The 13,599-nt window shown below is 53.6% G+C and overlaps 1 protein-coding gene across 2 annotated transcripts in view; it reads right to left on the reverse strand.

Annotated features, from left to right (window-relative positions):
* LOC120918721 (beta-1,4-galactosyltransferase galt-1-like) overlaps positions 1-8,897 on the reverse strand; it is a 32,208-nt gene extending 23,311 nt beyond the window's left edge. Inside the window, exon 1 of one of the 2 annotated variants that reach the window (XM_040330567.1) lies at positions 8,796-8,897. The gene's annotated coding sequence lies outside the window, so the exon portion shown is untranslated. The remainder of the gene's footprint in view (positions 1-8,795) is intronic. The other variant, XM_040330476.1, reaches the window with a different exon arrangement.
* Between the last annotated feature and the right edge of the window lie 4,702 nt (positions 8,898-13,599).

The raw sequence follows: 13,599 nt of genomic DNA on the forward strand, positions 1-13,599 counted from the left end.
GATGGGATATCACTGGTTCAGGCTGGAGGTGGGGGTGTCATGGTGTGGGGGATGGGGTATCACCGGTTCAGGCTGGTGGTGGGGGGTGTAATGGTGTGGGGGATGGGATATCACCGGTTCAGGCTGGTGGTGGGGGTGTGGGGGGATGGGATATCACCGGTTCAGGCTGGAGGTGGGGGTGTAATGGTGTGGGGGATGGGGTATCCCCGGTTCAGGCTGGTGGTGGGGGTGTGGTGGTGTGGGGGATGGGATATCACCGGTTCAGGCTGGTGGTGGGGGTGTGGTGGTGTGGGGGATGGGATATCACCGGTTCAGGCTGGTGGTGGAGGTGTAATGGTGTGGAGGATGGGGTATCACCGGTTCAGGCTGGTGGTGGGGGTGTAATGGTGTGGGGGATGGGGTATCACCGGTTCAGGCTGGTGGTGGGGGTGTAATGGTGTGGGGGATGGGGTATCACCGGTTCAGGCTGGTGGTGAGGGTGTAATGGTGTGGGGGATGGGGTATCACCGGTTCAGGCTGGTGGTGGTGGGGGTGTAATGGTGTGGGGGATGGGATATCACTGGTTCAGGCTGGAGGTGGGGGTGTCATGGTGTGGGGGATGGGGTATCACCGGTTCAGGCTGGTGGTGGGGGTGTGGGGGGTGGGATATCACCGGTTCAGGCTGGTGGTGGGGGTGTAATGGTGTGGGGGATGGGGTATCACCGGTTCAGGCTGGCGGTGGGGGTGTAATGGTGTGGGGGATGAGGTATCCCTGGTTCAGGCTGGTGGTGGGGGGTGTAATGGTGTGGGGGATGGGATATCACCGGTTCAGGCTGGAGGTGGGGGTGTAATGGTGTGGGGGATGGGGTATCCCCGGTTCAGGCTGGTGGTGGGGGTGTGGTGGTGTGGGGGATGGGATATCACCGGTTCAGGCTGGTGGTGGAGGTGTAATGGTGTGGAGGATGGGGTATCACCGGTTCAGGCTGGTGGTGGGGGTGTAATGGTGTGGGGGATGGGGTATCACCGGTTCAGGCTGGTGGTGGGGGTGTAATGGTGTGGGGGATGGGGTATCACCGGTTCAGGCTGGTGGTGAGGGTGTAATGGTGTGGGGGATGGGGTATCACCGGTTCAGGCTGGTGGTGGTGGGGCTGTAATGGTGTGGGGGATGGGGTATCACTGGTTCAGGCTGGAGATGGGGGTGTCATGGTGTGGGGGATGGGATATCACCGGTTCAGGCTGGTGGTGGGGGTGTGGGGGGTGGGATATCACCGGTTCAGGCTTGTGGTGGGGGTGTAATTGTGTGGGGGATGGGATATCACCGGTTCAGGCTGGTGGTGGGGGTGTGGGGGGATGGGATATCACCGGTTCAGGCTGGTGGTGGGGGTGTAATGGTGTGGGGGATGGGGTATCCCCGGTTCAGGCTGGTGGTGGGGGGTGTAATGGTGTGGGGGATGGGATATCACTGGTTCAGGCTGGTGGTGGGTGTGTAATGGTGTGGGGGATGGGATATCACCGGTTCAGGCTGGTGGTGGGGGTGTAATGGTGTGGGGGATGGGATATCACCGGTTCAGGCTGGTGGTGGGGGTGTAATGGTGTGGAGGATGGGGTATCACCGGTTCAGGCTGGTGGTGGGGGTGTAATGGTGTGGGGGATGGGGTATCACCGGTTCAGGCTGGTGGTGGGGGTGTAGTGGTGTGGGGGATGGGGTATCACTGGTTCAGGCTGGTGGTGGGGGTGTAATGGTGTGGGGGATGGGGTATCCCCGGTTCAGGCTGGTGGTGGGGGTGTAATGGTGTGGGGGATGGGGTATCACTGGTTCAGGCTGGTGGTGGGGGTGTAATGGTGTGGGGGATGGGATATCACCGGTTCAGGCTGGTGGTGGGGGTGTAATGGTGTGGGGGATGGGGTATCACCGGTTCAGGCTGGTGGTGGGGGTGTAGTGGTGTGGGGGATGGGGTATCACTGGTTCAGGCTGGTGGTGGGGGTGTAATGGTGTGGGGGATGGGGTATCCCCGGTTCAGGCTGGTGGTGGGGGTGTAATGGTGTGGGGGATGGGGTATCACTGGTTCAGGCTGGTGGTGGGGGTGTAATGGTGTGGGGGATGGGATATCACCGGTTCAGGCTGGTGGTGGGGGTGTAATGGTGTGGGGGATGGGATATCACCGGTTCAGGCTGGTGGTGGGGGTGTAATGGTGTGGGGGATGGGGTATCCCCGGTTCAGGCTGGTGGTGGGGGTGTAATGGTGTGGGGGATGGGATATCACCGGTTCAGGCTGGTGGTGGAGGTGTAATGGTGTGGGGGATGGGGTATCCCCGGTTCAGGCTGGTGGTGGGGGTGTGGTGGTGTGGGGGATGGGATATCACCGGTTCAGGCTGGTGGTGGAGGTGTAATGGTGTGGGGGATGGGGTATCCCCGGTTCAGGCTGGTGGTGGGGGTGTAATGGTGTGGGGGATGAGGTATCACCGGTTCAGGCGGGCGGTGGTGGTGTAATGGTGTGGGGGATGGGGTATCCCCGGTTCAGGCTGGTGGTGGGGGTGTAATGGTGTGGGGGATGGGGTATCACCGGTTCAGGCGGGCGGTGGTGGTGTCATGGTGTGGGGGATGGGGTATCACCGGTTCAGGCTGGCGGTGGGGGTGTCATGGTGTGGGGGATGGAGTATCACCGGTTCAGGCTGGAGGTGGGGGTGTAATGGTGTGGGGGATGGGGTATCACTGGTTCAGGCTGGTGGTGGGGGTGTAATGGTGTGGGGGATGGGGTATCCCCGGTTCAGGCTGGTGGTGGAGGTGTAATGGTGTGGGGGATGGGATATCACCGGTTCAGGCTGGTGGTGGGGGTGTAATGGTGTGGGGGATGGGATATCACCGGTTCAGGCTGGTGGTGGGGGTGTGGTGGTGTGGGGGATGGGATATCACCGGTTCAGGCTGGTGGTGGAGGTGTAATGGTGTGGGGGATGGGGTATCCCCGGTTCAGGCTGGTGGTGGGGGTGTAATGGTGTGGGGGATGGGATATCACCGGTTCAGGCTGGTGGTGGAGGTGTAATGGTGTGGGGGATGGGGTATCCCCGGTTCAGGCTGGTGGTGGGGGTGTGGTGGTGTGGGGGATGGGATATCACCGGTTCAGGCTGGTGGTGGAGGTGTAATGGTGTGGGGGATGGGGTATCCCCGGTTCAGGCTGGTGGTGGAGGTGTAATGGTGTGGGGGATGGGGTATCACCGGTTCAGGCGGGCGGTGGTGGTGTCATGGTGTGGGGGATGGGGTATCACCGGTTCAGGCTGGCGGTGGGGGTGTCATGGTGTGGGGGATGGAGTATCACCGGTTCAGGCTGGAGGTGGGGGTGTAATGGTGTGGGGGATGGGGTATCACTGGTTCAGGCTGGTGGTGGGGGTGTAATGGTGTGGGGGATGGGATATCACCGGTTCAGGCTGGAGGTGGGGGTGTAATGGTGTGGGGGATGGGGTATCACTGGTTCAGGCTGGTGGTGGGGGTGTAGTGGTGTGGGGGATGGGGTATCACTGGTTCAGGCTGGTGGTGGGGGTGTAATGGTGTGGGGGATGGGATATCACTGGTTCAGGCTGGTGGTGGGGGTGTAATGGTGTGGGGGATGGGATATCACAGGTTCAGGCTGGTGATGGTGGGGGTGTCATGGTGTGGGGGATGGGATATCACCAGTTCACCCCCACCGGACACCCCCCCTCCCACCGCCATCCGGTGCTTCTCCGGGCTCTCCTTTGCCATCGGAGACCCGGAGAAACGATCCGCCGGCGTTCGATGGAAACCATAGAGATGGCTGGTGACCAGAGAAAATTGAGTAAAAAAAATTATAATTTTTTTTTTTTAAACGCCCCTGTCCCTAGAAGCTCGCGCTCAGAAGCGAACACACACGTAAGTCCCGCCCACATATGTAAACGCCGTTCAAAACACACATGTGAGGTGTCGCCGCGTGCGTTAGAGCGCCAGCAACAATTCTAGCACTAGACCTCCTCTGTAACTCTAAATTTGTAACTTGTAAAAAAATAAATAAGCAATGCCTATGGAGATTTTTAAGTACTGACGTTTGGCGCCATTCCACGAGTGTGCGCAATTTTAAAGCGTGACATGTTAGGTATCTATTTACTCGGCGTAACTTTATCTTTCACAATTATACAAAAAAATTGGGCTAACTTTACTGTTTTGTTATTTTTTAATTCACAAAATCGTATTTTTCCCCCAAAAAAAAGGCGTTTGAAAAATGATTGCGCAAATACCGTGCGAGATAAAAAGTTGCAATGGCCGGCATTTTATTCCCCAGGGTGTCTGCTAAAAAAAACATATATAGTGTTTGAGGGTTCTGAGTAATTTTCTAACAAAACAATTATGATTTATGCATGTAGCAGAGAAGTGCCAAAATAGGCCCCCGGTATGGAAGTGGTTAATAGACAAAAAGTGATATATAAAACAAGTGGAAGATATCTGCACTGTGAAAAAAATATATATTAATTAAAGCGGGGGTTCACCCTTAGAGGGCACTTTTCCCCCTTAGATTCCTGCTCGTTTTTACTAGGGGAATCGGCTATTTATTTTAAAATATGATCCGTACTTACCGTTTACGAGACGCATCCTCTCCGCCGCTTCCGGGTATGGGCTGCGGGAACGGGCGTTCCTTCTTGATTGACAGTCTTCCGAGAGGCTTCCGACGGTCGCATCCATCGCGTCACGATTTTCCGAAAGAAGCCGAACGTCGGTGCGCAGGCGCAGTATAGAGCCGCACCGACGTTCGGCTTCTTTCGGCTACGAGTGACGCGATGGATGCGACCGTCGGAAGCCTCTCGGAAGAATGTCAATCAAGAAGGAACGCCCGCTCCCGAAGCCCATACCCGGAAGCGACGGAAGAAGATGCAGCTCGAAAACGGGTAAGTACGGCTCATATTTTAATACAAATAGCCGATTCCCCTAGACCGAACGAGCAGGAAGCTAAGGGGAGAATTTTTTTTTTTTTACAAATGGGTGAACTCCCGCTTTAATACTAAAAATATGTGAAAGGAGGAGGGGCGCAGGTGACTGGAGACAGAATAAAGTGTTACAATATGATAGCAGTATAATGAACAGTCTCTACATATACAATGGTAATACACATATGATCTAAAATAAGAAAAAGTCCAACAACACGGAAGACCACACAGTTCTTTCTTGATAGATCTGATACAACCGATGGATGAAAGTAAAGAGAAGCGCTCAATGGAAGAAGACCCCGCAACCAAAATCTGGTGAGAAAGGTAAGCCGCACACCTTGAAGTCTCACACACACCTCTAGTGGTCCCAGCAGCTCACCTCACGGCTAATATATATAGCCTGATCAGAAAACACTTGCATATGAAGGTCCGGTTTTATATAACAGATGTTGTTCTGAAGGTCCTCGGTGGATAATTAGGCAACCATTCTACTCACCAGACCGACGTGACGCCTTAAACGGCTAGCGCTCTTTATGGACAGACTGTGGATCTCTGTTTGCCTATCCTGTTTACTCAAGCAAGATTTTCCTGAATGTAGACACACGTGAATGAAAAAGTCACTTCGCTTGACACACGGGAGCTCTCTTATATATATTTATTTTGTATATATTTATATATTTATTTGTCACCCACTATTTTTCACTTACCATGTGTGTGTGGTAGATTGCGCAGAATCCCATTTTTTATTGATTTCTGTATTTGTGTATTGTAAACACTGTAGGTTTTGCTGCATTATATTTATTTTGTCTAGGTTAGCACTCATTAAGGGTCTGTATTAGCGCAAAAGCACTCGTCACTTGACACACGGGAGACTTGGAGAAAGAGGAGACGCAGGACACTGACGAGCTCGCTGCTCGTGGAGATAAGCCCCATATTTTTACATTCATGTGAGTGCATCTAGCGCTGGTTGCGTGCCAGGCTCCCTGGTATACCAGTATTACACCATCCTGCTGTATGTTCTCTTGTTTTGCAGGTACTGCTCTGCACTGGGACCTTAAGAACAACGTGGTAGATTCAAAGAGCAATTGCGTCTGCGTATCCATAGTTACGCAGCGCAATTGCTTACCTGCGCCAGCGTTACGAATGCTCCTGATTCAGGAACCTCGTTACGCCGACTGCAGCCTAAGAAATGACTGGCATAAGGCTCCTTATGCCGTCATATCTTAGGCTGCATTCTTACGCAGGCCGCTAGGTGGCGTTTCCGTTGTGGTCAGCGTAGAGTATGCAAATTGCATACTAACGCCGATTCACAACCCTATGCGAGCCCTGCGTACGCAGTTTGCGTACGTCGGTTTTTGCGTAAGGCTGCCCCTGCTATTAGCAGGGGCAGCCAATGCTACGTATACCCGTCGTTCCCGCGTCGCGAAATTTGAAATTTACGTCGTTTGCGTAAGTGAATCGTGAATGGCGCTGGACGCCATTCACGTTCACTTTGAAGCAAATGACGTCCTTGCGACGTCATTTACCGCAATGCACGTCGGGAAAGTTTCCCGACGCAGCATGCGCACTACGCTCGGCGCGGGAACGCGCCTAAATTAAATGATCCACGCCCCCTACGGGATCATTTAAATTGCGCGAGCTACTGCTCAGTGAATCAAGGGTAGCGCAGGTAATTTGCGGAGGCGCAGCGGCAAAACGGTGCGCTGCGCCTCCGTAAAAACTGTGCAAATCTAACTGAATCTACCCCAGTATCTGTTATAAAGACCAGACCTTCATATGCAAGTGTTTTCTGATCGGGCTATATATATTAGCCGCGAGGTGAGCTGCTGGGACCACTAGAGGTGTGTGTGAGGCCCCGTACACACGTCCGAGGAACTCGACGTGCCAAACACATCAAGTTCCTCGTCGAGTTCAGTGTTGAAGCCGCCGAGGATCTCGGCGGGCCGACTTTCCTCATTGAACAACAAGGAAATAGAGAACATGTTCTCTATTCGGCCCGACGAGTTCCTCGTCGGCTTCCTCGCTGAAAAGTGTACACATGACCGAGTTTCTGGCTGAATTCTGGCTGAAGTCGTGTGTACGGGGCCTGAGATTTCAAGGTGTGCGGCTTACCTTTCTCACCAGATTTTGGTTGCGGGGTCTTCTTCCATTGAGTGCTTCTCTTTACTTCCATCCATCGGTTGTATCAGATCTATCAAGAACTGTGTGGTCTTCCGTGTTGTTGGACTTTTTCTTATTTTAGATCATATGTGTATCACCATTGTATATGTAGAGACTGTTCATTATATTGCTATCATATTGTAACACGTTATTTGTCTCCAGTCACCTGCGCCCCTCTTCCGTTTTTTTGGTATTCATTTTTTTTTTCACAGCGCAGATATCTTCCACTTGGTGGGAATGTAATGGTGTGGGGGATGGGGTATCCCTGGTTCAGGCGGGCGGTGGGAATGTAATGGTGTGGGGGATGGGCACACTTTGGGCCCCCCCATGGTTTAATCACCACGGCCCCCCTGAGTATTGTCGCTGACCATGTCCATCCCTTTATGACTACAGTGCCCCCCCCCATCTTCTGATGGCTCCTCCCAGCAGGATAACGCTCCATGTCACAAAGCTCCAATCATCTCACCGCTGGACAATGAGGTCCCCGTCCTCCAATGGCCTCCACACTCCCCACATCTCATCCAATAGAGACCCTTTGGAATGTGGTGGAACGGGAGATTGGGATCATGGATGGGCAGCCGACAAAATCTGCAGCAACTGTGTGATGTCATCAGGTCACTATGGAGGAAAATCTCTGAGGAACGTTTCCAACACTTTGTTGTATCTATTCCACCGAGAATGAAGGAAAAAGGGGGTCCAACCCGGGACTAGCAAGGGGGACCTAATAAAGGGGGTCCAACCTTCTACTAGCAAGGGGGACCTAATAAAGGGGGTCCAACCTTCTACTAGCAAGGGGGACCTAATAAAGGGGGTCCAACCTGGGACTAGCAAGGGGGACCTAATAAAGGGGGTCCAACCCGCTACTAGCAAGGGGGACCTAATAAAGGGGGTCCAACCCGGGACTAGCAAGGAGGACCTAATAAAGGGGGTCCAACCAACTACTAGCAAGGGGGACCTAATAAAGGGGGTCCAACCCGCTACTAGCAAGGGGGACCTAATAAAGGGGGTACAACCCGGGACTAGCAAGGGGGACCTAATAAAGGGGGGTCCAACCCACTACTAGCAAGGGGGACCTAATAAAGGGGGTCCAACCCGCTACTAGCAAGGGGGTCCTAATAAAGGGGGTCCAACCCGCTACTAGCAAGGGGGACCTAATAAAGGGGGTCCAACCCGCTACTAGCAAGGGGGACCTAATAAAGGGGGTCCAACCCGCTACTAGCAAGGGGGACCTAATAAAGGGGGTCCAACCCGCTACTAGCAAGGGGGTCCTAATAAAGGGGGTCCAACCCGGGACTAGCAAGGGGGACCTAATAAAGGGGGTCCAACCCAGGACTAGCAAGGGGGACCTAATAAAGGGGGTCCAACCCACTACTAGCAAGGGGGACCTAATAAAGGGGGTCCAACCCGGGACTAGCAAGGGGGACCTAATAAAGGGGGTCCAACCCGGGACTAGCAAGGGGGACCTAATAAAGGGGGTCCAACCCTGTACTAGCAAGGGGGACCTAATAAAGGGAGTCCAACCCGGGACTAGCAAGGGGGACCTAATAAAGGGGGTCCAACCCACTACTAGCAAGGGGGACCTAATAAAGGGGGTCCAACCCTGTACTAGCAAGGGGGACCTAATAAAGGGGGTCCAACCCGGGACTAGCAAGGGGGACCTAATAAAGTAGCCACTGAGTTTATATATATATCTATATACTGTATATTACATGGAAGGATTATTCTTACCTGCGTCCTGGATGAGAACACGAAGAAGAAGAGCGAAGCGCGTCGTCGGCTCCCCTTTGCTGACTGAGGACAGGAGAAGAATGATCGCCGCAGAGAACCAAATGTTAAATATAAGTAGGTGTGGGGGAGGGATGAGAAGACAATGGTGTTATGCAGAAAGGTGGAGGAATGTGACAGAACACAGGCATCACTCCTACCCCTTGGGCAACATCACCGGAGAACCTGTCACATTTCTGACCAACGTGAGGCGCCAGAAGATTCCACCACTAACCCTTATCACGAGAGTGTGTAATCATGTTGGGAACCCCTCATAATGGGGCACAGGGATGGTGGGAACTCCTCATAATGGGAACAGCGGGTGTACAGACCCGGGAACTCAGCACAGGGATGGTGGGAACCCCTCATAATGGGCACAGCGGGTGTACAGATCCGGGAACTCAGCACAGGGATGGTGGGAACCCCTCATAATGGGGCACAGCGGGTGTACAGACCCAGGAACTCAGCACAGGGATGGTGGGAACCTCTCATAATGGGCACAGCGGGTGTACAGACCCGGGAACTCAGCACAGGGATGGTGGGAACCCCTCATAATGGGGCACAGCGGGTGTACAGACCCGGGAACTCAGCACAGGGATGGTGGGAACCCCTCATAATGGGCACAGCGGGTGTACAGACCCGGGAACTCAGCACAGGGATGGTGGGAACCCCTCATAATGGGCACAGCGGGTGTACAGACCCGGGAACTCAGCACAGGGATGGTGGGAACCCCTCATAATGGGGCACAGCGGGTGTACAGACCCGGGAACTCGGCACAGGGATGGTGGGAACCCCTCATAATGGGCACAGCGGGTGTACAGACCCGGGAACTCAGCACAGGGATGGTGGGAACTCCTCATAATGGGCACAGCGGGGGTACAGACCCGGGAACTCAGCACAGGGATGGTGGGAACCCCTCATAATGGGCACAGCGGGTGTACAGATCCGGGAACTCGGCACAGGGATGGTGGGAACCCCTCATAATGGGCACAGCGGGTGTACAGATCCGGGAACTCAGCACAGGGATGGTGGGAACCCCTCATAATGGGCACAGCGGGTGTACAGATCCGGGAACTCAGCACAGGGATGGTGGGAACCCCTCATAATGGGCACAGCGGGTGTACAGACCCGGGAACTCAGCACAGGGATGGTGGGAACCCCTCATAATGGGCTCAGCAGGTGTACAGACCCGGGAACTCAGCACAGGGATGGTGGGAACCCCTCATAATGGGCACAGCGGGTGTACAGACCCGGGAACTCAGCACAGGGATGGTGGGAACCCCTCATAATGGGCACAGCGGGTGTACAGACCCGGGAACTCAGCACAGGGATGGTGGGAACCCCTCATAATGGGCACAGCGGGTGTACAGACCCGGGAACTCAGCACAGGGATGGTGGGAACCCCTCATAATGGGGCACAGCGCGTGTACAGACCCAGGAACTCAGCACAGGGATGGTGGGAACCCCTCATAATGGGCACAGCGGGTGTACAGACCCGGGAACTCAGCACAGGGATGGTGGGAACCCCTCATAATGGGCACAGTGGGTGTACAGATCCGGGAACTCACCACAGGGATGGTGGGAACCCCTCATAATGGGCACAGCGGGTGTACAGACCCGGGAACTCAGCACAGGGATGGTGGAAACCCCTCATAATGGGCACAGTGGGAGTACAGACCCGGGAACTCAGCACAGGGATGGTGGGAACCCCTCATAATGGGCACAGCGGGTGTACAGACCCGGGAACCCAGCACAGGGATGGTGGGAACCCCTCATAATGGGCACAGCGGGTGTACAGACCCGGGAACTCAGCACAGGGATGGTGGGAACCCCTCATAATGGGCACAGCGGGTGTACAGACCCGGGAACTCAGCACAGGGATGGGGAGAACCCCTCATAATGGGCACAGCGGGTGTACAGACCCGGGAACTCAGCACAGGGATGGTGGGAACCCCTCATAATGGGGCACAGCGCGTGTACAGACCCAGGAACTCAGCACAGGGATGGTGGGAACCCCTCATAATGGGCACAGCGGGTGTACAGACCAGGGAACTCGGCACAGGGATGGTGGGAACCCCTCATAATGGGCACAGCGGGTGTACAGACCCGGGAACTCAGCACAGGGATGGTGGGAACCCCTCATAATGGGGCACAGCGGGGGTACAGACCCGGGAACTCAGCACAGGGATGGTGGGAACCCCTCATAATGGGGCACAGCGCGTGTACAGACCCAGGAACTCAGCACAGGGATGGTGGGAACCCCTCATAATGGGCACAGCGGGTGTACAGACCAGGGAACTCGGCACAGGGATGGTGGGAACTCCTCATAATGGGCACTGCCAGTGTGTAGAGCTCAGAACTCAGGTAACTACTATTGAATAGAGTTCAGGGATATAAGAGCATGTCACATGGATAACCTCTCCTTCTAGGCAGGTGCAGTTGGTCAGTTTGCCACTAGGTGGCTATGTACTAAAATGTAGTCTGATACAGCTAGTAGATACACTAGGGCCCAGATTCTCATAGGACTTACGACGGCGCAGCGCCATGTACGCCGTCGTAAGTCCTAATCTGGGCCGTCGTATCTATGCGACTGATTCTTAGAATCAGTTACGCATAGATATCCATTAGATCCGACAGGCGTAAGTCTCTTACGCCGTCGGATCTTAAATGCAATTTTTTTTTTGGTCGCTCGGTGTCGCCTCGGTCGTTTTCCCAGTCGAGTATGCAAATTAGCTAGATACGCGAATTCCCGAACGTACGCGCAGCTGACGCAGTGAAGTTACGACGTTTACGTTAGGCTTGTCTCGGCGTAAAGTCGCCCCTGGGTCTATGAGGCGCAGCCAATGTTAAGTATGGCCGTCGTTCCCGCGTCGAAATTTAAAAATTTACGTCGTTTGCGTAAGTCGTCCGTGAATGGGGCTGGACGCCATTTACTTTCATGTCGAAACCAATGACGTCCTTGCGATGTCATTTGGAGCAATCCCCCCCCTCTGATATTCTTCGGACAGCGCATGCGTAGTACGTTCGGTGCGGGAACGCGCTTAATTTAAATGCTTCACGCCCCCTACCCGGCTAATTTGAATTAGGCGGGCTTGCGCCGGGTGATTTACGCTACGCCGCCTCAACTTTACAGGCAAGTTCTTTGAGAATAAAGCACTTGCCTGTAAAACGTGCGGCGGCGTAACGTAAACCAGATACGTTACGCCCGCCCAGTTTTACACGTTTCTACGAGAATCTGGGCCACTAGGTTTTAGGCAGACCCCCCCTCAGTGATGTTATTGTGCAGAGTATTGCAATTAAGCTTTGGAAGCTTATTGGATGGAGTATTAGGGCTTTACTTTCATGGAGGAATATATTACATGTCTTACAGCATGGAGAAACATGAACAGGAAGCAGGAATATACAAGTAAATGCACAGATATAGACAATGCATCCTGTTTTAGCATAGCAAACTATACACTATAATACTACAGCGCCACCTGCTGCATAGATAGGTATAATGCATACAGTATTGCCAGTTTATTAAAAACTTTCCTTTACATGCTGTTGTTCTTTTCCAACAGATGTCACTCAGCACCCAGGAGGAGAAGAACACACACAGACTTGGGGCATGGGAGTTAAGCACCCCATATCTGTGAGCATGTAACGTAAACATGTGGGGCAGGAGGCCAGGTGGATGGGGACCTGTATGCAGGATGAGCCGGGTCTAGACATTTTGTCCCCTGTGGAGGTGGCGGTTGATGGATTGCATAAGGCCTTATAGGCCAGGCTGGAGACCCCTGTATGAGGAAGCTTCTCAGGAGAGATATACCCAGCTAGGAGGTGGTGAGATGGCAAAGGTTCTGAATGTATTCTTCTCCTCATTCTTCACGAGGGAAACGGGGGGGGGGGGGGGGCTTCAGTAACCAAAACTGCCGTGTTTATCCTCATGACACATCTCAGGAAGAACCCTCATGGTTAACAGAAGGTAAAATTAGACACAGACTTGAAAAGCTTAACATAAATAAGTCACCGAGACCAGATGGCTTGCACCCGAGGGTCCTTAAGGAACTCAGTAAAGTAATTGCCAGACCGCTGTTCCTAATTTTTACGAACAGTCTTACTGACTGGAATGGTACCAGCTGATTGGAGAAAAGCCAATGTAGCACCAATATTTAAAAAAAGGGCCCAAAATATATCCCTGGGAATTACAGACCAGTCAGCCTGACATCAATAGTATGTAAGCTCTTGGAGGGGATGATAAGGGACTACAGGGAGTGCAGAATTATTAGGCAAGTTGTATTTTTGAGGATTAATTTTATTCCTGGTCGTCCTACGGCGGCACACAATGGGTTAAGCTTTCTCTTAACCCCTAAAGGAAGAAAGAGTTAAACTAGCAGTGAGACAAGTTAGATTAATTGATTAACCATAGTGGGACCACCTGTCCCCGCCCTATAAACTGCTCCCAAGAACACAGACACATGTATTTTTTTCTTTCTTTGTACCTGGAAGGAGATGAAGAAGACGTGAGGCAAGTGCTCACCCCCGGTGCTTCCGGGTTCTTGAGCTCAGGGGCGGCTGTATACCGGGTGCTATCTCCGGTCCCTCAGCCTGTACCCCATCATCCTCTGGTTCGGCAGCGGAGGTGTTCCCCGAGAGGCCGCCATACTTTCCCCGTCTGAAAACGGCTACGTGGATACCGGAGGTTTGTTTGCGCTCCACAGGCCGGAAACGACACAGTGGACCGCGCGTATTGATGACGCGCTTCCGGGAGTTCCGGAGATCGCGT

The sequence above is a fragment of the Rana temporaria genome, chromosome 1 (genome assembly GCF_905171775.1).
Source record: "Rana temporaria chromosome 1, aRanTem1.1, whole genome shotgun sequence".
Taxonomy (NCBI): domain Eukaryota; kingdom Metazoa; phylum Chordata; class Amphibia; order Anura; family Ranidae; genus Rana; species Rana temporaria.